At 44.3% G+C, this 15,481-nt stretch overlaps 2 protein-coding genes across 6 annotated transcripts in view; one reads left to right on the top strand and one right to left on the bottom strand.

The window, feature by feature from the left end:
• GJA5 (gap junction protein alpha 5) overlaps positions 1-10,067 on the bottom strand; it is a 19,983-nt gene extending 9,916 nt beyond the window's left edge. The window contains exons 1-2 of one of the 5 annotated variants that reach the window (XM_057389941.1): positions 3,485-3,696; positions 705-761 (exon numbers count right to left, since the gene is read on the bottom strand). The gene's annotated coding sequence lies outside the window, so the exon portion shown is untranslated. Of the gene's footprint in view, positions 1-704; positions 762-3,484; positions 3,697-8,669; positions 8,985-10,000 lie in introns of those variants that run through there. The other 4 variants (XM_057389942.1, XM_057389939.1, XM_057389940.1 and 1 more) reach the window with 4 other exon arrangements.
• Positions 10,068-10,838: 771 nt separating this feature from the next.
• Positions 10,839-15,481, top strand: part of GJA8 (gap junction protein alpha 8) — a 39,173-nt gene continuing 34,530 nt past the window's right edge. The window contains exon 1 of the mRNA XM_057389936.1: positions 10,839-10,895. The gene's annotated coding sequence lies outside the window, so the exon portion shown is untranslated. The remainder of the gene's footprint in view (positions 10,896-15,481) is intronic.

The raw sequence follows: 15,481 nt of genomic DNA, 5'->3' as shown, positions 1-15,481 counted from the left end.
CCCCAGAGAGCCTTGCCTCAGTTTTTGGGCAGTTTTGACCAGCTAACTCTGTACAGCACCCAAATTGCTAATGCTTTCAGCCTTAGAAAGGGGAAATTTTCAGTGGCAATCTACTTCCCACTTATTACTATGTTGTCAAATCTAATTTCTTCCTTCTTTCTGAAAATCTGTAGGATTCTTTTCACACTCCATCCTTATTGCTGTATCATTGCCTCAAGTATTTGCTTTCACATTCAGGGTGAAGCCTGGCTATAGCTTGTGAGCGGATTATTTTTTGTGCTCAGTGTATGTACCACATATATGTGCACACACATACACCCCGCCTTCCAAACCAGMTAATAGTAAATTGGCAAAGCCCAGCAGTAGGGAGTTACTGAAATGCTGGAGTTACTGTTCTCAGTAATCTTAATTCAATCTCTTTGTGCCTGTGCCTCTTAGAGTCCTTAACCACATCCTCACATTGTCACCTCATTCTTTGCACAGGATGYCTGCCTTGTTCTGTGCCAGCCTGTCGGGGGCTTTCTTGAACAGCAGCTATTCAATGTTTTGTTTTCTCCTCATTGTTCAGTGGGTGGCCTGTGCCTCATTTACTGTACATTATTCAAGTCCAGCTCTAAAGACAGAATTATTAGTTTCCTCATGGGTTTTCCTATGGCTTTCATCACAACAGTATCTGATCGCTTCACAATTATAAATCTACTTACTTTCATTACCACCCAGAGGTGAGGAGATGGAATTAGATCAACCATGCAGCYGAGGAGCTAAAGCAGTGAGAGATTAAGATAAAAACTGTTCATTAATTTTGGAAGCTCTTTGGTGATGTTGCTAATCTGCTGATGCTTTTTTTCCAGTGTACTTAGCACTGTATAGTGTGTGTTCAAAGCAGAGCTCTGTCTGGTTTATGCTGGAATGGGAGAGTTTATCGCTTCCACCAGTGGCACCACACGTAGGAATCAGATACCCAAAAGACAAGAAAGGGGCATTTGTGGGGAAATGTGGTTGAAGTGATTTGGCCCATCATGACAGAGGAAATTGGAGTAAGAAGCAAGAATTAACCCCAGACCTCATGGATAGCTTTATCTGATTACAAACTGGAGACAGTTTTTCTCCCATCCCACTACTCCCTCCTTTCTTCACCAGACATCTGAGTGCAGGAGAAGACCCTGGAGCTCTGCAAAGGTCACCCTTGCCAGACTGCTTCACTTTCTGAGCAACCCTCTGCCCTGACCAAGGCATCTGACAGCTTTTCTGCTCCTAAGGGACAGGGGTTTCATATGGAAATTCTCAACCATTCTCAAGGCATGTCCGTAATGACATAAAAAATGAAGAAAGGCAGAAATATAAGTGCAAACCCCTAGTTCTTACATTAAAACCCCCGACCTCTCTTCAAAGATACACTTGAGRGAGTTAAAAGCATGCATTTCTCTGCTCATTGCATGCTGTGTGGCATGAATATTTCTTTGTTTCAGGGAAGAGCTGGCATGCTGAGTATTATTCACAGAGATCTCTCTGTTGCTTATCAATAGTAATAAAATTGATCCCCCCCTTTATGAATTCTTATCCCAAAGATTGAAGTGTCTCTGTTGTCTCCTGGGAATTGTTTCTAATTTTAAGCCTCTATCCTCATGCCTCATGCAACAGCACCCAAAGTGTGGAGCAGCCTCTRAAATGTGCTCCCTAATGACATGGTGTAGTGCTGAATTACTTATTSCTCCTTGTCTATTTTCAATGCTGCAAGATAAGTCAGAAAATGGGCAAACGTGCAGAATGTGTGAAATCTCTCTGAAGGTCAGAAAGAGAAGAGAGGCTAAGGTATGAAGTTCTGTATTTTCTGTCAGACTTTAAATTTTTTAATGCCCATTATACTAAAAATATTGTGCTATTATATACTGTTGAGTGGAAAAAAAAAAAAAAAAAAACCAACCCCAAATACTTATAGTAACAGGAATACTTAACATAGTTCCCAAGGACCGGAGCCTGATGAGTATTTTAAACCCTGAAGCCTCAGGAATTCTCCCTAAGTACTGTTCTGCTCCCAAGGAAAAATGGGAACAAAGTTAGAAATGTGTGCTCTTCTCAGAGTAGATTTTGAAAATAGCAGCAAATGCAGATTTTTTTTTTTTGGCTCCTGGTACAAATACTGAATTCTGTGAGGCTTCTGAATAATTGTTTAAGCTGCTCCTAGCTGCACACACTTAGGCACACATATGTTACATGCATGAAGTTCTTTAGTTTTAAGGAGAGGAACACAAAGGCAGCAGTAGGGAGAAACTCATACTCACTGCTTTACCAAATAATTTTGGTGGGTTTGTTATCACAGAAGAAGAGTTCAATGCTTAAGACTCGTTCAGCACAAAACTTTTTTAGCTGAGGTTTGTCCAGAAGAGCCACTTATATAATTCTCTAAGGGTGTTTACTTCAGGGACAGAGGCRCTGCCTCAGTTTACCTGAGCTGTCAAAACCAGAATGCCACAAAGCTCCTTAGACATGACAAATGGGCAGTCAAACGACCCTTCAGGAAATCAAAGGAACCACCGCAGATCAGAGGTGGCAATTATTCAGCAATCTTCACACTCACTGAGATTCCTTCTTTCCGGGTGGGTGTATAGGGGAACCGTATTCTCATGGTAGGCTATTCTTTGAAAAAGCAGTGTTAAACTATGGAAATGTAATTGCATAATTTTTCCAAGTACAAAAAGGGGGGGAAAAAGTTAGGAAGGCAAATAAAAAGAAGCAGCAGCTGCTAGTGTGGGAGAGGACATTCGTCCCTTCAGGTCTGTGTCCTCCTTGCTGAGGCTGCCACGGGCAGTGTGGGGATGGAGGAGAAARGCATTCCCTGGCGGCGCGCGGAGAACGTGTGACTGCGAGATACCAGCAAGGCACTTCTCCACACTGGAGTTACATTGCCAGGCTCCATGTCACAGAGCAGCCAGGACACAACAGTCTCAAGGAAGAGAAACTGCAATATTCTGAAAGCATCCTGCRCCCTTCAGAATACGGGCGGTTAATGCAGACACTTTATCAAGTGTTTATACCCTGAGAGCCTCTCCTAGGTAAGAGTTCCCTTCACCACCGTCCCCCGAGCAGCTTGACAGCATGYTGAAATGGGATCTGACAGAAATGGCAATTTGCACATGAAACTGTCTGAGGGAGGATGTTTGGGGCTCCCAGCCTGCTTTCCTATAGATTGAAATCTGTTGGTATCTRTGTTCATTGCAGGGAAGTTACTTGTTAGTTTTGTAACTGCCTGTGGCAAAACAGTTTAGTTTTTAAAATGTCCCAAGCCCACCATGTTACTAGTGGGAATGTTTTGAAGGGAAAATGAAAGAAAAAGTAAATTTCCTAAGTTATTTTTGGCCATCCTTYTTCTCCTGCCTCTCCAAATCCCTTTTTCCCCCTCATGCTCTTTTCCCCTTGAGTGTAATAACTTGATCTACCATCGGCACTTCTGCAGTTCTATTATTTCCCCCTCATGGTTGCTTACCTGATTTCAAGTATCTTGTCTTCAGTGTCCTTTCCTTGTTTTATCTTTGTTCCTTTCTGTAGTTAAGTTGAACTCCTTGTTCTTCTCAGTTGCTTGGTTTTATTCCTTTAGTATGGTTCTCTCTTCTCTCTCTCTTCCTCTCTTTTTCTCCACCCCCTTTCTGTGTCACTTTCTGTCTTCCCCACTGCCTCTCTGCCTTTCCCCCTCTTCTTTCTTCACCTACTTTTCTTGTCTTTCCCACCCCCTCCTGCCTAATCTTTCTATTTTCAAACCTGGTTTCCTGTTTTTTTTTTCCTTTAAAGACCATGGATCTCATTCCTCCCTCCCCATTCTCAGCCTCTCCCTGTGCCACCCTCCCCATGCCGACAGGATGCCTTCGCTGCCGGTTTCAYGCAGCCCCTTCCAGTCACTGCTGCTGCTGTTCCTTTGCACATCTTCCCACAAATAGCATTCTATGGACTAAGCCTCCCCTAAATGAACAGAGACAGGCTTGCCCCACAGTTACACCAGCCAGATCCTGGAAAGCTTTGTCYGTGCAAGATGAAGGGCAATTCGATCAACAAAAGACATATTTGTGACTCGTTCGAGCTTAATCTGGCAAAGCAGAGTTCATGTGGAGCAGGGTCTTCCACCTCTTCAAATCACACAGAACTTGCTCTGCTGGCTTGGACTGGGGGCCCAGCACAGCTGCAGCCATGTCCTAAAGGGCACCAAATGTTTCCCAGGGAGTTTTTACATGCCCCCTTACTGATAAAAAGAGAGAGGTGTTTTTTGTGCCTGTCAAGAGAGGTGTTTTTTGTCACACCACTCCACCACCTCCTCCCCTCACACACAGTCAGATCATGGTCATTTGGGCCTCTCTTAGAGAGGTTTTGTACTATCCAGTGTCTGAAGATCTTGTATCTCATGTGTGTGTCAAGCTGAGCCTCTGATTCCTGCACATCAGGAGTGGCCCAGTGAGGAGGAACAATCAGAGATGCCTTCTGGCTTTGATAAAGGCCTCAAAGAACCGGTGGCAGGAGAGTGAGATTTGCACAGAAGATTCTGCTGACCTGAGAACTGACTGGCTGCACACCAGCTTTGGTGGTTATCCCTGCAGCAATCCTCCCCAGGCTGGATACCTCCCACCCACAACGTGTCCTGGTGGTCCCTGTGCATCAGCCAGTGCAGACCATGAAACAAAAGCAGTCCAGGGACTAAAACAAAGAACTGGCAACTCTTCTAATAATTTTTCTCTCACTAATTTAGTACACYCTTTAGTCACAAGGTTGAAAGCCAGTCTACAAAGGGACAGTGCTGTGCAGAGGCTGCCTGGGGGGTATGTCCTGTGTGACCACTCTCTGAAGTTAAGAGTCCAACTCTTTTCCAAGAGGGCTGTTTCCTCCCTGATGGTTAGTGAGGATGCAGGACACAGAGTGCACAGTAAATTCTCACAGCAGCTCAATAACCTCCTGCTGTGGAAACCTAGAGTCATTTGCTGCTTCATTTCTGACTGTGGGTTTAAGGAAAATAKAAATGTTTCTGTAGTGTTTCTCCCTCTCTTGAGTGGCAGTTGTGTATCTGCGATGGAAATTCATGGGAAGGGGAATATTATTCCAGTTTTTTGTCTTTCTGGAGTAATTTCCATGAAGCATTATTATGTAAAGTCATGTTGATTTCATGCCAGTGAGACTGTCAAGGACTTCATCATAGAAGTGTCCAAAAAAAAGGTGTTAATCATACAGGTCTAGCTCACAGATGGCTTTGGGCTAGGCTAGGGATAAGGCTTGTCAAGTGTTTTTCACATGCTGTAGAGAGACAGGTCCTGTGAGAGAGCTGTCTGAAATGCACTGACCTCCCAGTGGGGCTGACACTTTGCTGCACACTGAGGGTCATCAGGTCTGATTCTCCCTGCTCACTGCTCTGAGTTTCCTGTGCAGATGTTGTTCCTGAGCGGGAATCCTGAGTCCAGCAGATACAGTTTAGTTCTGCTTAGTGTATGAGGGAGGGGAGGAGGTTTCTGTCCAGCACATGCATGATGCACAAGGTACCTTTTATGAGCTCTTTGTTTTTTGGGGCTGGTGGTAATTGTTTGGAGTTTGATGCATGGAAAGGAAATGGTAGAAGGCRGTCAGGGAGGCAAAAGACAGAAGAGTGAGCAGGGACACTTCAGCCAGGCCCTCAGTGTGGCATCCCTTCTCTACTGCCACCTCTTCCAGGGAAAACAGAGGTGTCAGGGCAGCTTCCCCAGCTCCTCAGCCAGAGAAATAGCTGGTTTGCCCACTCTTAGAGCAAGGARGAATTTTGAGTCCCCTCCCCAAGAGCCTGCTATGCAAAACTTGTCTGACTTGAGTGAGGAGAGCAAGTGGAAGAGAAGGCTCCCTCGGACAGTGGGAATGAGGAGAACAGCTGACAGCTTGCCATGTGCAGCTCACAGATCACAGCAGTCTGTGATGCTGTGCAATGGGTTTTGAAAGAAAGCAGAAATAAAGCTGGGAGGGAAAGGGAAAATAAGATAACATGTACTATCTTTTGATCGAAGGTTAAGAGCTTTCTTGGACTAAGATTCCTCACCCCCTAGGTAAAAGAAACATAGCAGATCTTATCTACCTGGAGTTCAGTAAACCRTATGATATGGTGTCCCAGAAGAAGCAAATTAGTGTAGAAGATTCAGCTGAAGAAGACAGGGATTATTAAATAAATCCTCAAGTGARTAAGAGACTGACAGAACTGATACACCAGTTCCTTAATAGGCTGAAGGGAAATTATCTGTGAGGCTGCGTAAAGATTGCTCTTAGGACTGATCTTTTTTTATATTTCTGTTAATTACCTTGGCACGGAAAGTAGAAATACTAATGAAATCTGCTGATGAAACAAAGCTGGGAGGTATCATGAGGGCAGAGGTGGATTCCAACACTACAAGAGCTGAAGGCTCTTTGTGACTGGAGTGATCAAGATGAGGTTAAGTGGGAGAATGCAAAGTCACACACTAGGAACTTGTTGCTTGAAGAATAACAGGAGTCTCCATCTCCAAGGAGAGAGATGGAGAAAGATGGGGAAAGTTTGTGGTTCAGAGGGGGATGAAAAAGGCAAGTGAACTTTTAGGAYGTAGCAGTATTTCCAGTTGCACTGAGTGAAAGTAATGTCATCCATGAGGATGAGAGACTTCTCCAAAATTGCATCCGCAGTGCTGCTTACCCACATTCAAGAGGATATTCAGCCTGCAGCAGGTGCAAAGGAAGGCAGTGGGGTGGCCAGAGGGATGGAGGGTATCTCTGAGCCAGCAGAGTGTTTATTTATCAGTCACAGCAGTGACTGCGCAGAGATATTTGAGCTGATTTGAAAATAGATGTGGTACCAGTCTGAGCTTTYCAGCATTAATTATTTTGCACTGAACTTCATGCTAGTGCAGCTACACAAAGTAATTAAACCATGGTGTGATGTGTCCGCMGGGTGAATACTATAAAGGAGCTTAGTTACTTAGTCTGGCAGAACAAAGGTTAAGAGAGGARAGATTTGCTGCCTATAAATACTTTTAGGAATTGGGGGTTGGGAAAGTAAGTGCTCGGGAGAGAGCAGAGCTACATAAGCTAAAGGACAATGTGGCACAAGAATAAATAGATATAAATTGGCCATGAATGAATTTAGGTTGGAAATCAGAAGGTTTCTAAGCAACAGTGCAGGGAAGGTGGTGCTGGAACAGCATTTTAGCAGCACAACTTAGGGTGGAAACCTAATGAGATTTAGGACAGAGTTTAGTAAGTTTAGAAAAGGCCATTTGTTCTGTACTTGCCTGTTATTCAAAGGGATTGAACCTGATAAGCCAAGAGGGTCCCTTTTTCATTCTATTTCCTGTACTTGCCTTATTGCCTTATCAGATTCCCACCCTTGCATACAAAACCCAGGTAAATCTGGAGCAGTTGTTTGTGTGATGAGTTTTTCAGCATCGATCCCATGGATATTTAATGGAGGATTCATTCTGTGCCTGGGATTTGAGCAAACAAAAAGAGCAATCCAAGGCAATGCACGGAGAAGGTCTGCAAATATGCAGTAGCATAGATGAGAACTCACATATGAAAGAGCTCCTTCACGTAAAACAGATGTTCCCAGAGCATCTGGCTTTTCTGGAAGGCTGTTGCAAATGCAGGTAGATGCTCTCCTGAGACGTGAAAATGAAAAGGGGTTGTGTGAAGGGAAGACCTCTTGTGCATTCCTGCCATTGCCCAGGACTTTGTCCTTGGGGAGGATATCAGGTTTACTGCATTGGGAAATCTCTGAAAAAAACACCACCCAGCAGTGGTTGAGTTCATCTCTGCTGCCTGGCCACAGCACTGCACTTATTCTTGCTCTTCATAATGTTCCATGCTGGACAGGCACCTCTAATACCTTCTCTAAAGCACCAGTGGATGCTGCTTCACCTTCCCAGTGAAACATTTTATCTCAAATCCCCATGCATGTATGATTGAAAGAGAAGACTGGAGAGGGAAGTTCTCTGTTATGCATTAGACCTCTSGAGACAGTTTGAAGGCATCCTCCAGCAGGAGGCAAATTCCCAAGGACAGGCTGGGCCCAAGGGAAGAGGAGTAGCAAAAGCCCCTGAATGAGAACAGTTTTATAGTCACAGTTCCCTATTTAGCAAAAAAGCCCAAATTATTCCGTACAGATGGATGTTTTCCTCTTCCCAGCCCAGAGTGCCATCCTAGCACAGAATAAGAGAGGAAATAAAACCCATCAAGGTGTGAATATCACCATGCATCAGACTCATTTGCCAGTAAAGTTTTCAGCAAGAAAAACCTGAAGAGGTTTTCATCTCACTGAGGAGAAATTACCATCCATCCCAAAGCAAATGTTCAGTTGTCAGCTTTATGTTACTGGAAACAAAGTACAGCCCTCTCAGCCCTCCTGCTTCCACTTCTCAACTCTGCAGCATCTCTGAGTAGTTGAGAAGTGCTTTGCAAATGATAWTCTAATTGCAGCTCCTATAAACACCCTCCTTGCTTTACAGGTGGARGAACCAGGCATAAAGGATTTGTCCAAAGGATCAGCAAGTCATTTTAAAGCAAGGAATCCTCAACCACCTAACCACCAGACATTCATCTTATCCTGCAAACTTCCAGCTAGATGAATTGCTGCTCGACAGAAATAGTTGTGTATATACAGATATATASATATATATGTTTCCGAAAGAAGAAAAGAAAGAACAGACCTTTACCTCCTTTTGCTGAGCCTGCACAGGTAGAGAGAGGAACAGGTAAAGTTGACTGAAGGGTGGGTGAGCTTTAGCACAGCCCTTTGGTCCTGCTGGAGCCCACCTCTGTGCCAGTGTTTGGCTCCCAGAAGAGATGCTGAAGTGTCAGAGAGAGGACACTCCAGGCAGGCTGAGCAAAGCCCCAGCCAGCTCCCAGGAGCTCAGCCTTTGCTCTGACACGGCCTCAGTGGCTGGAGATCCCCTCCAGCCTGGAGGACCAATGCTGGGGGAGACTGGCTCCTGAGCTGTTCCTGACATGCACTGGCAGCTGTCTGCCTGCTATTCTTTTAAAGGGTCTTCGTGCATCGGGATAAAAAAGTGATCTTACGCAGGCGGCATTGTAAGCACAACTTGGCTCAGGTTCAGCTCTTCCTCTGGCTCCCAGTACTCTATTTTTATTGAAGGAATTTGAGGCTATCAGAAAGGAAGTCAAATTGTTTTAGGAAAACAATAGAAAAGCAACTTGAAGTTTATTAGCTTCCTGCCCGGGGCCTGTGACCAACTTGTCAAACTTATTAGAGTGATGGCAGAACTATTTATCTAAAARGGCTAGCAACAGGACCCACAATTTCATTCCTGTTTGAACCTTGGTGAAAACAAAGGAAAGCTATAAAATAATATCTGAAGGGAGCAGATGGCTAGCTGGTAAATGGTGTGAGTAAGGTTGGCCTGTGAGCCATTCGTGGTGTTCGCCAGTGCAACRGCTTTCGTGGGATTTGTTATCAAATGAATGCCTAGGCTTGCATTTACAGGCTGGTCCAATCACCCCAAATTCCTTACTGTGGCTCAGATTTTCAWGTGGAAGCCTCACACCTAAGAAAAAAAATCTGTCAGGAAAAGGTCTTCATTTAGAGTTACTGAAAGAATGAAACAATGCAGCAGGTCTGCAGAAGAGCCAGGAATAGCGCCCAGGTGTCCCTGACCCTGTTGGGCTGCTGGAGCCCCTCAACTGCAAGAAATATTTATATCCTTCAGAAGCAGCTGCAGTCTGCTTCCCCATCCAGCTCCCCCAAAGCAGCCACACCATGAAGTCACTGAATGCAGGCTGGCACGTGGCTGGTGACAAGAATGGGCAGCCAAACCATCAGAGTCACGAGCACAAAGTGTCTGTGCYCCCTGAGCCTTCCTAAGGAGCTTCATTGTTTGCAGTGGAACAAGAGGGGAATAAAACAGGTAACTGAGAAGCGTTTGCAAACTCTACCTAATGCAAAGGCACGTTCCTTTTTCGGAGGGCCTTCAGCTAACTGAGTGTTTAACCAGCTTCCAGGGAAGGTATAGCAAGAACTCACCTCTCCTTTCAGTGGTGCAGTCTCTAGGAACTCAGGCGCTGAGGTACTGAACTCGCAGAGCTATGCATACCAGCTTTGCACAGCTCAGTCACCACCTTTCAGATGAAAGCGCGAAGAGCCCACCTCAAAAATTCTCTTCCTTTTTCTCCTCATTAGCTTAACTAAAAGCRGGAATGCAAAGCTGCAGTTTTCTCTGAGGCCTGGGGCAATAATCCATCTTGTATTGGCAAGTGAAGAAGATCTTGGTTTTTATGTTCCTTTTAATTTATCCRGGTTAGGTGTTTATAAAAGAGTCAAATTGAGTGCATTATCTCTGGAAGGGCCTAAGAAACTTGGTCTTAAAAATGTGGTAATTTTATTGTAAATGCAACAATCTTCCATTAATTTAAGGCATCCTTGCAGCTTTTAGAAGGTTTCTGTAATTTCTGCCCCTCTGAGATAGTGCCTTGGTAAACAAATCAGCCAAAGAATTGCGCTGAGCAATRCAGCATCCTAGTTCATTACAGTCTGTAGGTGTTTACTTCTTTTTAAGTACATTCTTGAGTTGCATTGACTGCTGTGTAATTTAATAGTCTGGAAGGCAGGCACCCTCCACTGCCAGCCAGGCCRGCCTTCCTGGGGGAATTCTGAGGCAGACAGCAGAGAGTAGATACACTTCTTGCAGGAAGAGATGCCACATGCAAATCGCATGATGGTGTTCTGGCTGCAGAAAAATGTTTTATTTGCACTTCTTTGGGAGCTGTGTCWTCCGGGCTAGTATCAGTTAATCTGTGCTTTGTTCTAGTAAGTAGTGTTTCTACCCTGAATGTGAGCTCTGAGAGTCTTTTTGTCTTTCTYCCAGGACTGCTGGGCTCTGGGGTTCCCTGAGGCTGAGATCCTACAAAATCTTGGTCATGTGAGTAACTCGATATAGTCACAGCTTGGGGCCATCTGTGTGGGTAAGGTCCTTCCATGCACAAATGTCACACACTGGAAAATGCTGTAGATTGTTGAAACTCCTGTTTTTTTTTCTACCTGGAGCCAGCATGGTTTCTCAGAATCTTCTGGAATGACAGTGGCTCCCACCTGGCTGGATGCATGGATGCTGGGGAACTTCTGATCTCAGRAGGAGTGCTGGCACCAAGTTCCTGGGATGTGCTCTCCCATCCTAGAGTTAAGTACTTGTGCTGCTGCAAGACTCCAGCTCCAAATATTGAGTCTTTAGGGAAAAAACAATATTGCCAAGGTGGAAAGAATCACAGGCACACATCTCTTCCTAAGGCAAATTGAGGGGTAGAAGGACCTCAGTCTGCTCTGTACGTTCTCCACAGAGAGAAGAGAAATCAGGACTTGAATCTGCTCTAAAGGCAAAGATCTCTAGAGCTTTCCCCGTTAGTCAGCTTCAGAGACAGAAAGAGTTGAAAGGATTTGAGGGAAAAGAGACATGTGCTTGGATGATGGTGAGTGAAACTGAAAAGTAAACAGCCTGGGTTATGGGAGGATTCTCAGATGGTGCTTATTGCTGCAGCCAGCTTGTTCTCTTTAGTGATGGTCTGAAAAAATCTCAAGGCATGACCTCCTGGGTAAAATTAAGAACTTGATTAATTGAAAAAATCCATGAATCACGGTTCTTCCCACCAATTTTGTGATGGGTGTTGGCTGAAATTTGAAGCCTTCTGTAAAGTAAATCACAGCAAATGGAGGGGGCAGGAGGACATTGCTGGCCCAAGCAGATTAGAAGGATGATTTTATAGTAGAAGACCAAATATCCATGCGTGTGCAAGAGCTCACGAGCCCAGCAGAGCTGTGGGGCAGGGAAGGTGCCTTACAAGGGGCTTCCCTTTCCAAAATGTGCTGTGAGAGAAGCAGGCAGCCCTGCCCCTCCATGCTGCACCTTCTGTGTGGCTGCAGAGAGGCAAATSCTCTCACAGGGATGCATCAGGCATGTGGTGTCCTGAGGATTTATTAGAGCAAGGCTCGGAAAAGATTTGTTCCCAGTTTTGCTTTGTGGAAGGATTTGGTCAATTGAAATCTCCTCAATTGTTTTTCTGGCCACCTGGGTTTCCTGGTAAAACCCTGTTTGATTTCTGCCAACCACACTGCCCAGAAAGGTGAGAGGCTGCAGAGGAAACAGGTGTGAGCATGAGCCACCTGCAGCCACAAAGGCAAGGAAGTGGTGCCCTGGCTTCTCCCCACTGCCATGCAGGGAGCCCTGCTGGCTCTCCAGGTGGCCACAAGCTCGTATTTAAAGCCACAAGGAATGGAGATGAGGCTAGGGAATTCTCTGAGGACTGAAGTTCTGCCCATGACCTAATGCAGAGYTTTCCCCACTTAGCTTCCCATTTAATTTAATTTAAATTCCCTTTTGGTTCTCATTCATAGTGCAATGCCCTGCTCTGCATAAATTCAGGCACTGCATTCTTACTGGGTCCTTTGCCTGCTGGAGCTTCCTGTTTTTATTGCTAAGTGGAGGCACAGGACCACCGGACACCTAAYAGAAAACTACCCCAAAATTGCTGCCTGTACTGAAATGTTTCATTGGTGGGCTGATGTTTTTCATCTTCTGATTTGATGATTGATAGATGATGTCAAAGTGGGCTTGCTCTGTGCAAAGACCCCTGTATAAGCTCATGCAGAAACCTGGGGATAAAATCTGACCAGTAAGTGATGCCAGACAGAAGTGTATTTGCTTGCTGGTGTTTATTGTTTTCCTTAAAATGGTAGAAAAGGAACAGATATTTTAACTTGATTGAAACAAATTGAAGTAGCTATAAATTTGTTGGTTTTGCTCTGAATCTTGCAGTTCTGTTTGGYTTGTTGATGAGAAACGTGAAATATATTTTCCTTTAAAACTACCCCCTGCACTCAATTGGGATATGAAAAAATAGCTGTMAAAATAATAAGCAATTTTTTTCCTGGTTGGGGGTGATGTGTTTTATCTTTCTGTGTGTGAGAAACAGAGATGCYTAGGCAATGCACATCAGTAGGATAGATGGGTTTTGCATGTGATAGCCATGTGAGATGGCATAGGGGCTTCCTATAAYTATCCAATGCCTGTTGAAGGAGAGCGGTAAATTGGTTCTTTCAGCCCGAGAGGAACCCAAGACTGATTTTTCTGACAATGCTCTCAGTATTTAGGAGTGTTGTCACCAAGCTGGAGGCAGCACAGGATGTGGCCACTGAAAGAGCTCTTCAGAAAATGAGTGGCAGTGGTTAAAAGCCACGCAAGATTGCTCACAAGAAGCAGAGAGTAGGGAAATGGGAATCCTTGATGTTGTCTGCTATTCCCACACTCTTTCCCCACTTTCCTCTCAGGCCAGATTTGTGAAGAACCACGTTTCTCCCTCAGGGAAAGTAACAATTTAACRCAGCAGGGAAGAAAGAGGTTTTGCGATGTGCCGCATGAAATGATGCAGTATCGCTCAACCAACATCTGGTAAAACGTTCCTAAATAGCCTCATCTTCCTGTATCAGCATTTCCAACATCAATAATTTTATTGGTAATAATCAGTAAGGTCTGGGATTTCTTGGAGGAGGATGGATGGCTGCATTTGGGGAGAGAATCTAAAGGGCTTTGAAAGTTATCCTGATAGAAAAAATGCTGAGGCAACACCTCAATTACTGGGCTGAGAAATCTGCACCGATTTGCAGTTCCCAAATTGTTTGGAAAACATCAGAMATTATGCCTTGAGACTAACTTCTGATGCCTTAATGCCATCAGATTCCTAAGAGCTGGAGAACTCTCCAAGTACCACAACTGAGGGTGAATCTAAACCTGGCATAAATATTTCTCCCGGAGCTCCTGTGGCTGCCCATGCTGGTCACATGAGGTGCTTTCTCCCTACAGCCCTATCCCAAACAGTTTTGGGAGAAGTTTTCTCCCATTTCCATCTGGTAGGTCTGAATAAATCCAAGCCAGTCAAATTCTCTCCAATCCAGATCACACAACTTTCCTTCCACCTGAGCAATCCTTTCAATTTTCCCCCCTCTGTTCAGAACTCTGATCATTCTTGCATTAAAAAAGATACTTTGATAAACCACTTCATTTAGTTAAAAAGAATTATTCTCCATCCTGAAWAGTGGACCCATGTGAGAACTCTGGCGCAGGAATGACACAAAATTATGTTTCAGCTCCCAAAGTGATGTGAAAGTAGCTGCAGCTGTGTAAGAAAATAGACCAGCCTTAGAGGAATCCATGCAGAGGTCAGTGGTGATCTGTGGGCTGGTATCTGGCCTGCTTTGTGCAGGCAATCTGCTCTGTGYTCAACTGCATGGAACTCACATTTTGTTTCCAAGCACAACAAAGCTGTGAGATGGTTCAGCTATGAAAAAAAAAGGAAGAAGATGGAGATGAAGAAACTTAATGCGATGCCAACATTAATATTGTCTGGCTTTGGTAATGGTCAGAATTCRCCAAAGATGGAAATTTCTGGGCCTGCTGCTTCCTTTAGTCTTCTGCTGTTCCCTCCTGTCCAAGTGGCTGAACCCAGCTGGTGGTGGTCAGAAATGCCTGCAGCATTTCCAGTGGTTGGAGCAGAGCTGTGGTGACTATTGTGACATAGTGTGGATAATACAGAGAAATTCATTCTGAACTGGGTTGTAAGGTGCACTGAAGGAGAATGGAGACACATCACTTCTGTACCTTAGCCATCTTAAAGCCCTCAGAATTCTGGACCTGTCTGAGGCTTCTTAGATCACACAGAGAAGTGTCCAAGAAGCTCTATCTGATAATAATTTGGGCTCTGAGCTATACCCCTCCTCAGCTTTGCCAACATCCAGGCTAGACTCTGTCTGGTTCTGGTAGTGAAGATGGACTGCTGGAAGAGCTGGTGTCAAAAAGGAAGGCTRGTCTCAGCTGATAAAATTAAACAACAAGAAGTTCAAGCCTCTTGATGTCCTTTCCCACCTGAATTATGCTATGATTATAAATTGCTGGGAGCAGATGGTCTGCAGSAGGTCGAGGTCAATGTAGTAGTTTCTATACAAGTAAATTATATCAGTGTACAGAATTTCTTCAGCATTTCAATGAAAGTACTAAAAGGAGAAATTATTTCTGTTATTTAAAAAAAAAAAAAAACCTCAGATCAAGCTTTTAAAGGGGCCAAGTGGCCTTGGTTTGAGAAGGAAGCTTTGTTACAGGTCATGAATAAGTAAAAAGAAGGAAATTAATGAAGTAGTTTGCCAGTCTAACACAGAAAAACGTAATAAAGGGACAGATCCCAAAGCATGTTGTAGCACAGATACTCTTTAAAATATATGGTGGTGACCTGGATAGGGGAAAGAACATGACCAAATTCATAACTAGTGCAAATCTATCTCTTTACCTACCTACGTATCTACTAAGTGATGTTATACGTGGGCATATATGTCCCATGGCATCAATAGCATTCCTAATCTGTGGGCTTAAATTGCTTGTTGAAGAGGTTTCTTCTATGTTTTAGCACACATTTTATTTACTTTTTGAGGTGCAGATCTGTCAGAGTGGCTTTTTTTTTTTTTTTT

This window comes from Malurus melanocephalus, unplaced genomic scaffold (assembly GCF_030028575.1).
Source record: "Malurus melanocephalus ecotype Western Australia unplaced genomic scaffold, MMel_1.1 scaffold_21, whole genome shotgun sequence".
Taxonomy (NCBI): domain Eukaryota; kingdom Metazoa; phylum Chordata; class Aves; order Passeriformes; family Maluridae; genus Malurus; species Malurus melanocephalus.
The sequence above is the reverse complement of the archived record's forward strand: the minus strand, read 5'-3'. Positions and strand labels throughout refer to the sequence as shown.